General features: G+C 48.0%; 1 pseudogene; it reads right to left on the minus strand.

Annotated features, from left to right (window-relative positions):
- Positions 1–11,562: 11,562 nt before the first annotated feature.
- LOC149367943 (uncharacterized) lies at positions 11,563–12,948 on the minus strand (annotated as a pseudogene).
- Positions 12,949–14,039: the final 1,091 nt, after the last annotated feature.

Below are 14,039 nucleotides of genomic sequence, written 5' to 3' on the forward strand. Positions count from 1 at the left end.
TCCAGCGACCGCTGTGAAGACCAAGAAGGTCTGGTACAGCGAGCTCAACGGGCGGCAGTGGCCAGCGGAGCCCTGGACTGAGGGCAACCGACCACTGATTAGAGGCGGACGACTTCGACAGAGAAGACTCCTGGGGGTAGAATCAAGGAGAAAACGTCTCTGAAGATGCCCCCAAACCGCAGGAAAAAGGACTAGAGTAAAATAAAGTTTTTCCTTCCTTTCCTTCCTTGCCACAGTCATTTATCAAAAGTATATGGTGTTAATACCGAAAACTGACGACAAGGAAAAACTGCGATTTGTAGATGGCTACAGACCTATCACAGTTTGTAATGTTGATTATAAGATTTTCGCAAAATCCTCTCAAATGGGCTACAGCTTGCAGTAGATACTTTGAACCTTATCAAACAAGCGCCTTGAGGGGTCAGTCAATAGTCTAATATAGCTCGCACGGTGCTGAAGTATTGAGGTGACGGTCATAAAAAATTAGCACTGCTGGAAACTGACCTAGCCAATACATTCGATCGGGTGTCCCATTCATTTCTTTTTTTCTCTTCTAAATCACGTCAACCTTGGTTCAATTCTTTCTACTGGGATACGTCTTTCTTACAAAAACTGTTCAACGCGCTTCATTGTTAATGGCTGTCTCTCACAACCAGTTCGAATTCAGTCCTCTGTGAAGCACGGTTGCCCGCTGTCCCCCGCTTTTGTTCACATTATACTTGGAGCCGCTTTTTCCAAGTGTCAATAATTTTCCTATCATGGGTCACGAATGAAGCTATTAGCCTATGCGGATGACATCGCGTTTTTCTGCTCTTATAAGCCATGTATTGACTTGGTTATTCGTTTAACGGAATATTTCAGCTCAGTGTGAGGAGCGCAAATTAATCGTTCTAAGAGTTGCGGTCTCTGGTCTTGTATGTGGGGAACGACAACTGCCGAATATGCTGGTATACAATGGACACGTACGCGCTCGAAGTTCCCTGGCGTTCCTATGAGTGCCTATGAGCACAGTGGACATTACTGGAAAGACCACGTGCCAACTCTTAGGCGCTATGCTCAGATTTTTATTCCCCCATGGTCTCGCGATTTTTGGCAGGGCGAAGGCATGCAATATTTCTCGCCACTAAAATTTATTATATACTGAAAACTACTGATTGCACAAGGGTTTATATACAGCGGTTCCGCAGAGTTTTCGACGCTTTTGTGTGGGATTCGTCTTTTGAATCAATGAGGCGTGATAACCTTTTCCGGCCTGTAAGTGCTGGCGGCCTCGGTTTAATCCCGCTGTATGTCTGAGAGATGGTTTCACATTTCATGTTTTTCCGGGACGCTACACACCCAATAGTGCATGCATTCCTGCAAGTAAATCAAGTTCATGTTTTACCGAGCATCATTCTGTCTCGTAATGTTTCTGATCGTCCTTGTTTCTGGGGATTCATGCATGCGGTGTATTTGTTCGTTTCCTACTTGCTGGTTTTTCCCCTGAGTACCTTTTTTGGTGTCGAGAAAACGGTCATACAAGGACTTAATTCTTCTGCTCTTCCCTCCGTCAATGCATCGCTCTGTGTATTTTGGTTATTTTGGTTTACCGAGAAGTGACGTACTCAAGAGAGAAGGTAAAATATTCCTCTCGCCACGTACAAAAACATTTTTGCTTGAGCTACGCACCGAGAGAAATCAGCAGTTGAAACGCGGCTAGAGGAAGAAGGTATTTTCGTGTCTGCGGTGAACTGTCGCCTTTGTGATGCTCCTGAAACGATTGAGCATTATTTCATTAATTGTAAAGATGCAATACTCTTCTTGCACATCATGCAATGGATATTGAAAAAAAAAAGACTCAATTTGACACCGCATTCCGCACGATTTCTCACTGCGCTACCATTTTTTGATGAATGCTTAGTTATGTTATTTTTGATTGGATCATACGGCCTGTGTAAAAAACGCATGATGGACCGACATTGTAAATCTGTTGTTTCTGCTAAAGACCATTTATTTAGGATGATTGCACTCCTAAAAGATATGTATGCCCAGAACGAGTTTGAACCGGAGTGGCACTCACTCTTAGCGCTGTGTTGTTCATTGCCTTTTTTCTAGTTCTTTGTTGCTTAGATGTGTCGTGCTGTGGTGTATTAGCCCCGAATTGACTCTTTTCTCGTGCTTCCTTGCTGATGTGCCGCTGTTTTCTAAATGTTTGTAGACCGCTCATGTACGTAAAAGACCGCATCATTGTAATAAATACCATGTGCAAGAAAAAAAGCAGTGATAGCCTAGTGGCGAGCGAAGCTGACCTGTTCGCTTCGCCGCCTGTACAAAACCCATGTACGGATATTCATATTATTTATTCTTTTTCCACTTGACAAGACCCACAAACACAGCAAGCATACAAACATCGCAAGATCTTGCTCGGGATTTTCCCATCGGAACTGTGCTTTCCCAATAAAATATAATTAGCTTCAGCGGTTAAAAATTACCCGCGGAACGCGCCTGCCGCGAATACCGTCAAAGGATGGAAGACATTGTTGCCGTTCAGTTCATATGATGAATTATCGCGCTCTTAGACGAAATCAAATGCAGAGTTTAAAAATCAGATGGCGTTGATCTGAAAGTTTTTGTGAGCTGATGCGACCAGAGCAGAGCACTCGGCAAGTGCGGCTGCATGTTGCAATCAACTGAAAAAAACAGGCGTCAGCTCCTGAAAAGGCAGCTAGGAAGTCACTGTAATCCAATACCGTAAAGAACTCTTTTTACGAAATTGTCATTTAGGGGTCCGGTCTTTCATGTGAGACCTCTTGGGAAGCTGAATCGCACGTGCCGCTGTACGGACAATGATTCCGTCATTGTGCATTCCAAAAGCCGAACTTGAACGGAATGGTACGAATAACAAGGAAAATATGATTACCTACAGACTTCTCCTCAAACGGGACTGCGCTCCGTATAAAACTATCAGTTCTTTCACTGCCTCAAGTCACTAAGATGCAGTGAAATACGGCGATACGATAGAGGGCCGCAAGGCGCTCGCTGTGCTGGTAATAACAGGAAATGAAAACGCCTTGCCGCATTCTTGATCACTGCCTATTTCTCAGCCGTTCTCTGCGATAGCGAGCGGGATTCAGCGGCCGATCTCAACCAGATACGCCGTTTCTCGCAGCAGAATTTGCATCTTTTTCATTTGCTAGACGAATCGCCTCCGCAGACGCAAAATCTGAGGCTGCCCACCATACCCAGTTCCATCTGCTACGCTTTGTCTGCTTTCCGCAACACCTGATACTGCGCCCCGCATATTATTGATTGTAAAACATTTTATTCGCCGGGAAGAGCTTGGAAAGAGGTCGCGTTAAGTGGTCGAGAGTACATAGCCCTCGACGACTTTGTCAGCATAGGCGACCGCGTTATCACGGCGTCGAAAATCGCGCGCAGTCAAGGCGACGGACCCACCGAGGCAATCGGCCAGCTCGTTTCCGCAACGGTGCGCGAAAAGTCAGTGGAGTGCAGCAACCGAGATCCTTTACCGTTTCGTATCGCAGTGTTCGGCTCGTTCTAGCGACAGGTCAGGGTTACCTGCTCTCTTTCTCGCAACCACCGCTCCTAGCTCTGCGACAAATTAAATGCATACGTTAAAACGCAGGGGCGCCCTAAGATGGTTACAGTGCTGAATTCCCGCCGCGTGAACTTAATGGCGAGAGGCTCTTATCTGAAATCAGCTGCTCGGCCGGAATCGCCTTCGCCTCGCCCGGAAGAACCTGCGTCCCACGCCGCCCGAGCAAGCCGGCTGCGCGGCGAAGGCGGAAGAAAGAAAGCCGAGGAAAGACGCCCGGCACTAAAGCACGATAATGAACCCGAAGCACTTAAGAGGGCGGCAGCACGCCGTGTAGTTTCCGTCGCTTTGTGAAACGGGGCCTCCTCTGCGCAGGCGCCTATCACGTCACTTTCAGCGAAAATTTACGCTCATTGCGGGCGTCGAGGCATTTGGCGCTGTCCTCGAAAAGCGAAAACTGCTTTAACTAGATATCACATGAAGGTCCGAGGGAAGATCGAAAATGAAACTGAGCCGTAGACTCCGCGGTATTACGTCAAAACTCTCCCTTTGCAAGCATACGCGACTGCTCCATTCCGGAGTTTCGCATCAACCGAAAGCCACTGCCACGCATTATGGCCGATAGCACCACCTAGGCGGGAGGCAGTTTTGCTGCTGAAGGAAGGATGTATCGGGCACTCGGGGAAAAGCGAATCACTTAAGCGGGTGAAGAGTACACTGCGGCGCGTTGCTAAGTCAATGTAAATGTAAAGTCATTCATGAACATGCTGAAAAACAAATGTAAAACATACCAGGAGCGCTTGAGTTAAAATGGTTTTGAGATGGTTGGGTCCGTCACTTTCACAAAGCCCTACAAACCAAATGACATAAGTATCCATGATTTGCCGAGCTAGTTAATTCATACTGAAATAAGGTGTTAACTCTGCGAAAGGGTTAACTGAGCGAAAGCAAACTTCCATGCAATGGAAGTTCGCTTACATTTTCCTTGCTGGGTGCACCCGCAGCATCGATCGAAATTTTCTGACCCTTCGTCTCTTAACATTCCTGTTGTGGTCACTTAGGCGCTCATTTGGGCAACAGACTGGCTGGCCTAAAAGCGGCATCCTATCGACAATATGTTATCGGTGCACGGCAAAAAAGGGTTTTGATGTGGTACGGTATCAGAATAAAGACACAAAACGTCCCATCCGAGAATCTGGTGTCCACCCCAGCGTTGAGGCCAGAATATCGGTGTTTAGACGTAACATGCGGAAATTCCTTTTTCTTGGGAACATGCAACTACTATGTTTACAGCTCAAGTATATGCATTTGTCTTGAAATTTCCGCTAAGGCCGGTTGATAAAAGCGGGCTTGGTGACTGCTACACCGGCACGTACCGAGGAGGGGCAGAAACATAACGCCACCTAGCATTGCCAGGTGGCGCATAACTGACGACGACGAAGTAGGGCTCGCGCCGTGGGGAATCCGTCGCCTTTGCTGCCCCAGCTTGCGTGGCCTTGTCTGTCTTCGCACTTGTTATTAAAGCCCCCTTCGTCAATAAGTACGTTACAGTCTGGTGGAGGTGCGGGGTACCCGTGATCCCATGCAAGAGACCCCTCCAGGCAGCAGTCGCGCTAGACCTGTACCGCTTGACACCCCGGTACATCGCTTCAGTCGGAGGAGTCAGTCGGAAAGTGCTCTCAATTCCCTGAATGATTTGCTCTGCCATGTTACAGTTTGAGTCAGTGAACCATCTCAGATGCCAGACACGATCGTGGAAACGTGGATGTGCAGGCCAAGAACACATTTCGTCATTTCAAGAAGTTCATGCTTGTTGCTCGTTATTTTGCCCTTCTTTGCTTGCTGTTCCCTCTTCCAGCACCGACTCGTTGCGATGCTCAACCATTTAGCGCATCGGTAAACTCTAGAGACTTGTCTAATTGTGCGCCGTTAAAACGGCTACACCGCATTCACTACGAATCCTTATTAACTCTCGCTCTTCATACAAGCATTAGATGCATCGTTTTTTTTACAGAAAGCAATATTTCACTGGCATGTTTGCTCATATCTACAAACTCATGTCCGAGTTGTCTCACTTCATGTAACGGCACGTCCCATACTCAGTATCAATCAGAACATAAGACTGTGACAACGGCGATATGGGGAGCGGGCGTGGAACTGTTTTCAGTTTCGGAATCGCCGTGCTTGTCTTTTTTCGTCGCGCATGGAAGTCAACTGCGTGATCGGCGAACAGAAATATGACTTTACAAGTCCCTTATTTCTTTATTTTTTTTTGCATCCAACACAGCTGTTTCCGTCGTCAAGTACTTGTATGCCAGTGCTTCTATTTGCATGTTGGCGATTCAATGGGGCAGGGGAAAAAAAAACAGATAGCAGAACTGACCCCCAAGCGGGCGAGTTAAGCCTTACACATGGAGAAGGATGTTTGGCTGGTTGCGCTTGGGTGTCGAGGAAAATTGCTGTGCGGACGAAAACAACCTCGGCGTGCAGCGTAATCTACGCGCATCGCGGCCCCGTACTCACGCATCGCTTCGCACGAAGCGGTGGAGGTCACCTGCGGCCGTCATACGCTTCGCAACTAAGCGCTGTTGTGCGCTGCGTCGACAAATACAACCTAAACCCTCCTTTGCTCCCACCGCTGCTTGCTTTACTGTACGCTAAATTCTCCAAAGTTAGAAACAAACAAAAACCAGAGCTTCAGTTAGGCTTCGCTAGACAATATTCAACCACGGTAGAAAGGCTAAGCGAGCGAAAAAGGGAAAACATGCGGACTCACAAGAACACTGTTGGCCACCCTGGTGTAGTACTTAGCTAACACCCGCTACATGAACACACCAACTAGAACTCGGCCCTCAGTCCCCAGCGGGTGCGGAACAACTGACCGAGGCGACGGTCAGACCTTTGACGCCGCGGGTCGACGCTACTAAGAACCACTGGATCCTGACAGGACGCCTTCGAAACTTAATCTGGCAAGTTTTAGGGCAATGACCTTACCTAGTTGAGCTAGCCTAGCAGTGCCGCTCGAGGAGCTGTCGGACTAATGAATCATAATCATCATCAGCCTGACTACACCCACTGCAGGGCAATCGGGTCTCTAATGTCTGTGCAATTAACCTTGTCCTTTGCTAACTGCGGCCACCACATTCCTTTAAACTTCTTAGTCTCATGCGCTCACTTAAATTTCTGCCGCCCCCTGCTAAGCTTGCCTTCTCTTGGAATTCACTCCGCATTGCAATTCTAGGGCGGGCGCGTATTCCGCTATCGCGATTTACTAGAGAGGCGAGAACCAGGTGCAGGATTAATGAGTGAAGATATATCAGGAAAAACCGATGAATTCTTCAACGTAACAAGGCCGTGGCAGTTACCACAAGTAAGTGTACGAACTGGAAGGTACTACGGACCCACGAATTAAATCTAATCATGTTGACGGAAGGTTGTGTGAATATGCAGAACGAGACCAGAAGGACTGACGAGAACGAGAGAACGACGAATGGTGCAGCGCGGACCTGTTTTTCTGTGCAGAACGTGAGAAATAGATGACGAAAAGAAGAATGGAGGACAAGCGCGGTTAGAAGTGAGCTGCAGCAAGCATTAAGAATAAAGCGCAATCAGGCATAATTTGGCACAATACGAAGTAATACTTGATACACTCCGTTGGAGAACGAGTACCATATATTTTGAAAGCGCTCATGTGAACAAGAACTTCGTCGGCATCCCATCATGTAGCAGCCACGCCCTCGCTCCATTTTGATAGGAATGCAACTCGGTAAAGTGGCGACTGCAATCGCTGCCACACGGCAAATTTAATGTCATTCCCATCGAATGACAATCGTTCAAAATGACATCAGTTTGCTGCCACATGAGAAAATATGTCATTCGATGAAAACGACATTAGGTATTGAATGAGTTCACTGAAGACATTCACCTGTGACCTCCGAGCAAATGTATTATCTCGAACCAGAGACTCGATGACGATATCGACTCAAAATTACTTACAGAAGTTCCTGAAGCTTCTTAACAATATTTTTCTCGCACAACTTTGTAGTTATTTATTGATTTGTGTGAACATTCCGAATAGCTTTGCAAAAATAAAACTACTACTCTCGCTAACAACCAGCCAAGTTGTCGGGCGGCCATGTTTGTTATTTTGGTAGTCGCTGTGGCTATTTGCGCATGCGTGCTGCCGCGACAGTTCAAAACGGGGCCCAGCAGCTGTCCGCGAACTTGTCTGTTTTGTTTTAACTGGGGCGTTGGCCGAAGCCGAAGTCAGGAATAGGGCACAGTGGACGGAGTCCGAGACGTTTGCACTCATAAGAGTATCGCAGGATCACCTGTGCGACCTGCGCCGCACAAAGCGCAATGCCAAAGTTTATGCGGCCATGCAAGAAGCCCTCTGTGCTGAAGGCATCGACAAGCCGCTGAAGGCCATCAAAACAAAAATAGAAAATCTGGGCAACAAATACAGGTGAGCATTCTCTCTTTTTCGATGTATTTTGGCAGGTACTGCTGCGCGCAAGCCTCGAACTTTTTATCACAATCATCTCGTTGTGGACGTGCACTGAACCAGCATTTTTTGTCGTCGTAACCGACAGCGCCGCCTTTATGGCGCCAGTCCGCCCCGCCACGGTGGTTAAGTGATTTGGGTGCTGGACTGCTGAGCCTGAGGACGCGGGTTTGATCCCGGCCGCGGCAGGCACGTTTCGATGTAGGCGAAACGCAAGGCGCCCGCTGTGCGATATCAGTGCCTGTTAAAGAACCCCTGGAGGCCAAAAAATAAACAGGAGCCCTTGACTACGGTGACCCTCATAGGCCATGTTGGTTTGGGACGTTAAAATTAAAATATCAAATATAGGTTTTCGCCTCAAGGCGTCGGCAGACGAGTTGAAATGCGAAATGTCAAACTTGTGTAACCGCAGTCACACTGCCTTTTTCGTGCGTTTACTCACGCGGCTGTGAGCAACTTATGTTTTTCGTTTGTCAGAGCAGCTTATGCTTTTAGGGCGCGCTGCTTATTCCTTCAAAATTATACCATTCTAAGCTAGTTTGCTATCGACTTCCTCGTAAAAAAAATCAGCATGCGGAGCATAGTAACCTTTTAGGGACTCGCGACTTGATGCTGGTCGAGTTGGCGCATAGTTTTTTAAAAACGTTAGCGCGACACAAAAACAAAACAGCGCGATTGTTTTTGTGTTGCGCTAACTTTTTTAAGAAACCGTCTAGGCAGTGCTGTTTTAGAAAGCTTGAAAACTTTCTTTTCTTCCAGGGAGCTGAGCAAGAAGACGACAGCGCAGGGCGGAATAGCCTGGAAATATTACTGGGATTAGCATAAGTTCCTGGGAAAGCTGCCTGCTAACGACGTCACACTGGCAGAAGAAACAGGCTGTCGTCAGGAGGCCACTGCTGACGTAGTAAGAAAAACACCGTTGCATTTGCAAGGGATATTGTGAATTGTTACCATGTGTTCATGCAATTGAGATGGTACTGGTGCTGCGGATGGCAACATATTTGTTTTGTGTGCAAAGAAAGCTAGTGCAGACTATATATCTGTTCCCTGGATGAGCATACTTATGAAGCTATGTCTTTCTTTGCTTGTCGTTTTATTTGAGGATGCCACACATTCAGTTAAGATCACTTAATGCAGAGGAAGCGATTACACTTCATGCTCAATAAACATCAATACTGTCTGCTTTCATTGTAATTGTGTTGCATCATTATACATAGTTCATCACAATATGTTGCACAGGTTACTAGATATAGGCCTGGCAAGCAAGACTGTCCTCATACTGTTACGGTCATGTTGTCTTTTACATGATGTGTACAGTACAGGGGTAGCATGTACACTTAGCATCGTGCGTCTCGGCTCGCACATACTACTTTATACTGCGCATACTGATGTTTGATGCTTGTGTTATTGTTCAAGCTTTTTTATTTTTTTATAGTATGGTGCACGGCTGCCAAGAAGCCTTGGATGACGAGCCAGAGTCGAGCAGCCCATCACAGCTGCAGCTGTATGGCTCTGGGAGCCTTGTGTCTGAAACTGACACGGCGAGTTCGTCGTCAAGGCCACCCGCACCGAGTCCCAAAGGCAGTCCCTCTCCACGTTGCCAGCAGCCTCGAAATGCACGGACAAGAAGGCCTCAAGATATTTTTCTTGGCCAACTAATTGAGGAACAAAGAAAGTTACGCATACCGTACGAGACATCCAAGCAGAAAGAGTTTGAGCTCAGAGAGCGAGAAATTAAGGTGCAAGAGGCAGCCAACGCAAGAGAGGAGAAAGCTGCTGAAAGGGAAGAACGCCTCATTTCTGTGCTTGCCGAACTATGTAAAAACAAAAAAACTGTGCAGTGCCTTGTTTATTTTCATGTTGCGTGATGGTTTCATATATACAGTCACAAGTACTAGTAGTAGTGGTTTTATGGAACGTTGTATATGGAAGGGAGAAAATTGTTGCTGGCCCCGGCATCTGCCATCGCGTATGGAAGGACGTGAGCTGGGGCAGCGGAAATAAAGGATAGCAGGCAGTGCATAGAAGTGAAATGAAAGAGGTGAGGGGATAGTAGAAAGGGCTGGGGGAGAGGTACACTGGGCAATAAATCTATTTACATATTAACATAACAAATATATACAGGTCGCACGCGTGTGAAGGTCTGGCAGAACGCAGGACAAACACGCGCTCGACACGAAGCAGAGTACAGCTGGAAGGGCGTCCAGCTGTTCATAGTCCAAGGTAGCAACAGTAACAACTGGAGAGTTCCTTAATGAGTGCCCCGCCGCGGTGGCTCAGTGGTTACGGTGCTCAGCTGCTGACCCTAAAGACGCGGGTTTGATCCCGGCTGCGGCGGCCGAATTTCGATGGAGGTGAAATTCTAGAGGCCCGTGTACTGTGCAATGTCAGTGCACGTTAAAGAACCCCAGGTGGTCGAAATTTCCGGAGCCCTTCACTACGGCGTCTCTCATAGCCTGAGTCGCTTTGGGACGTTAAACCCCAATAAAATGCGGCCATGAAATGGGTACTAAGGATGCAATGGCGAGTATTGATGTGACCTATGGAATGATGGAGTGCATAGTCCGACAAATGGGCTGACGAAGTACACTGCATGAAGAATGCATGAAGGTAATGTGTAAGTGAATTTAGAGCTTATCGAGATGTCCAATGTCTTTCAAATATGTAAAAATAAAGTTCATTGCAAGTCTCTGTTGCCTGATGCAGGCTAAGGGACCTAAAACTTTTTCCATTGTTAGGGGCAAAGCTTCTGCATGCAATGTTCATAGTACGCACGCTCGTTAGCATACGCAGGGCACTCAAGCAGGATATGTGTCACAGTTTCTATCGAGGCACAGTTGTCACAATGCGGACTGTTTTTTTTTATGCGAAGCATACTACTTTAGCTACCACTTCAGCCCTTCCCCGTGGTTATGCGCCTCCAAATCACGTGATACATGACGTCACACCACGTCACACGATGACGTCACGGCAGTGGAGAAACGGGGGCCCACCTCGCGCCGTCGCTGTGGTTGTGCGCCTCCAAATCACGTGATACATGACGTCACACCACGTGACACGATGACGTCACGACAGTGCAGAAACGGGGGCCCTCCTCGCGCCGTCGCTGTGGTTGTGCGCCTGCAAATCACGTGATACATGACGTCACACCACGTGACACGATGACGTCACGACAGTGGAGAAACGGGGGCCCACCTCGCGCCGTCGCTGTGGTTGTGCGCCTCCAAATTACGCGACACGATGATGCTTCGCATTCTCCAGGCTTAACCAAGTTAAGCCTCAGCCATTTTTTTCTTCCACCTCTTCCACGCTGCTCTCCTTCAGTATTTATCTCCCAAATTCCCCTCTCTACGCAGAGTAGCATGCCAGCGATATTGAAACGCCGGCTAAATTCTCTGTTTTTCATTAAAGAGTCTCTCTCTCTCTCTCTTAAACCCCAATAAACCAACCAACCAACCCTTAAACAGTATTCTTGCACATACACCACACCGCACACACTTCACTTCTGCTGCTTGTGCGACCTTCACTGAGCATGCTGGCTCCTCTTCGTGAAATAGGTGGCAAGAGCTGCACTTTTTTCATGTCCGTGGCCACTGGCTGCATCAGTGCTATGCACAGGTTGTGCGTACAGCGCATAAAACTGATGTGCCTCTTGCACCCACTGCTGCTCCACGGGGTCATTCAGAGCCTCGCAAATGTTGTGGAGAACACACGCGGCTCTGATTTCCCGCTTCGCTGCTGGCAGTTTGCATTCCATGCGCTTCATTGTATATCTGAAGCAGGCTTTCAGTCGGCCGAATGCGTTCTCCACAATCCTCCTTGTTTTTGATAAGTTGTAGTTGAACGCCGCTTGATGGGGCCCCGAGGCGTTTGCATATGGCTTCAACAAGTTAGCCGACAATGGGAACGCTTGGTCACAAAGAACCACCGGCGGCGCTTTCATTCCCTCGATCACCGCCACCGGTGACTGGAAGCTGTCGCTCTCGATGTGTTAAAAAAAAACACATCGAGACCGACCATACACAAAGGGGTTGTGACGTCTTCCCGGGCTCCCGAAGCTTATATACCTGAAGAGGTATCGATGGTCTACGATGGCCAGGAGTGTGCTGCTGTGCCTGCATGACAAAGAAAAAAAAGTCAAACGTTATGCATTTCAATGCTTAGACAGCGGTAATTACCAAAGTTATTTACACTTTAATGAAACAAGGTGATCTCTACATGTCCGTTTGAGCACTGAAAAACTTTGTGCTTTTAAAATTGAAAAATCAGGATGTCAGCTGTGCTCAGGGAAACTGTTCATTGTATATGAGGGCTTGTCCCAAAGCCACTCTGGCTACGAGGGACGCGGTAGTGAAGGGTTCCGGAAATTTTGATCACCTGGGGTTCTTCAACGTGCACTGACATCGCACATTACATCGGCGTCTAGAGTTTCGCCTTCATAGATACTCGACCACCGCGGCCGGGGTCGAACCCGAGTCTTTCGGGTCAGCAGCCGAGCGCCATAACCACTCAGCCACAGCGGCGGGATGGATGTTTCCCGTTTAGATGAAGTTTGAAATTAACAACAGCCGGAAGACACTTGCCATCTTTTATAGCTGTAATAGTCAGCAGCGTGATCTTGTGGCGGCGAGATTGGGATGTGGCATCCATCCAAGGCACCTATTGCCTGCGGGAAGCCGCTCAGGGCGTAAAACTCGCGGATATGTTCTGCCATTTCTTCATCACTAACCATGCGGATCCATCGTGCCTCTAATACTTCAATAACTGCAGCAAACAACTGCTTGCCAATGATGTTCACAGTGGAACGCCCCACACCGAACAGATTAGCGATTGTTGGGTCCTCGACGCTCGACCGTAGCCGGTAAAGGCCAATCGCCACACGTTTTTCCACCGGAATGGCCTCCCGCATGTTCGTGGTTGTACGCTCAAGCACACACCGCAGCGCGTCGACAACATAGCGGAATGTGGCAGGCGTGACGCGGAACGACTGGCGAAAATGAAACTCGCCCAGGCTCGGTAACGTCTCCTCAAACCATCTTTCGTTGCGCTGGAAGGCTCATCACTCTCTTTGCACAGCTGGCAAGCTTTCGGCAATCGCAGCACAAATCGCGGCGGCGTTTGCACGGAGTTGCTGCTCGAAGTCGCTTGTAGCAGCCTCTTAGGAGCGTATGGCCGACCTTAGCTGCGCTAGCTTGCTTCAGCACTGCGCTAGCCTGGCGCGGCGCTGTGCTCGCAAGCACAGAAGAGCAGCATTAATCTGCTGCCGCCGTCGCAAGTTAACGAGTTAACACCCACAGCAGGTGCGCTGTCCATCGCGCGGTCCGCCATTTGCATGTCCGAGTACTGGCCTTGTTTTGGCTTGGATGGAACGCGTGATGGCTAGTCATGATTGACAAGTCAGTGCAAATGCAAATGTGCATAAAAAGGCATTGAAAAGCGCAGGAAGGATATTAAACCTGTTTGTTGCTCAACTTTCGCAACATAATGAAACATATACTAAAACATTTTCTCTGCGCCAGTGTTTTCCCATCGCAATTGCCATCAATTGAAAATGACATTAGTTTGGCTGTGTAGCAGCGTGCAAAAACTAATGACATTAGGTCGAACGAATGACATTCGATGGGAATGACATTAAATTTGCCGTGTGGCAGGGGTATAAGTCGGTTTCCTGGAGAAAATCTTCACATATTCCTTCTTAAATGTATCCCCCACTGGTGGTATAACACGCTTAGAGAGCAGGGTCGGGTCACGCTGGCGACGCCAGCGCTACCCGAGGTCACAGCGCAGAACAGGCAAGGTTCCGTATGAGTTGTGTGAAGCGACTTCCTGCTAGTATTGTACCTATACCTCTATCATTTTGGAAAGCATATTCTCACAGTCGTACCATGATGGCGTACTACCCGAGGACTGGAAAACTGGTAAGGTCATACCTGTACATAAAGCCGGTGACAAACAGAACCCGTCTAAGTATCGACCCATCTCTCTCACATCAATACCGTG

Source organism: Amblyomma mixtum, chromosome 1, assembly GCF_055824585.1.
Source record: "Amblyomma mixtum isolate Tamu chromosome 1, ASM5582458v1, whole genome shotgun sequence".
Classification (NCBI taxonomy): domain Eukaryota; kingdom Metazoa; phylum Arthropoda; class Arachnida; order Ixodida; family Ixodidae; genus Amblyomma; species Amblyomma mixtum.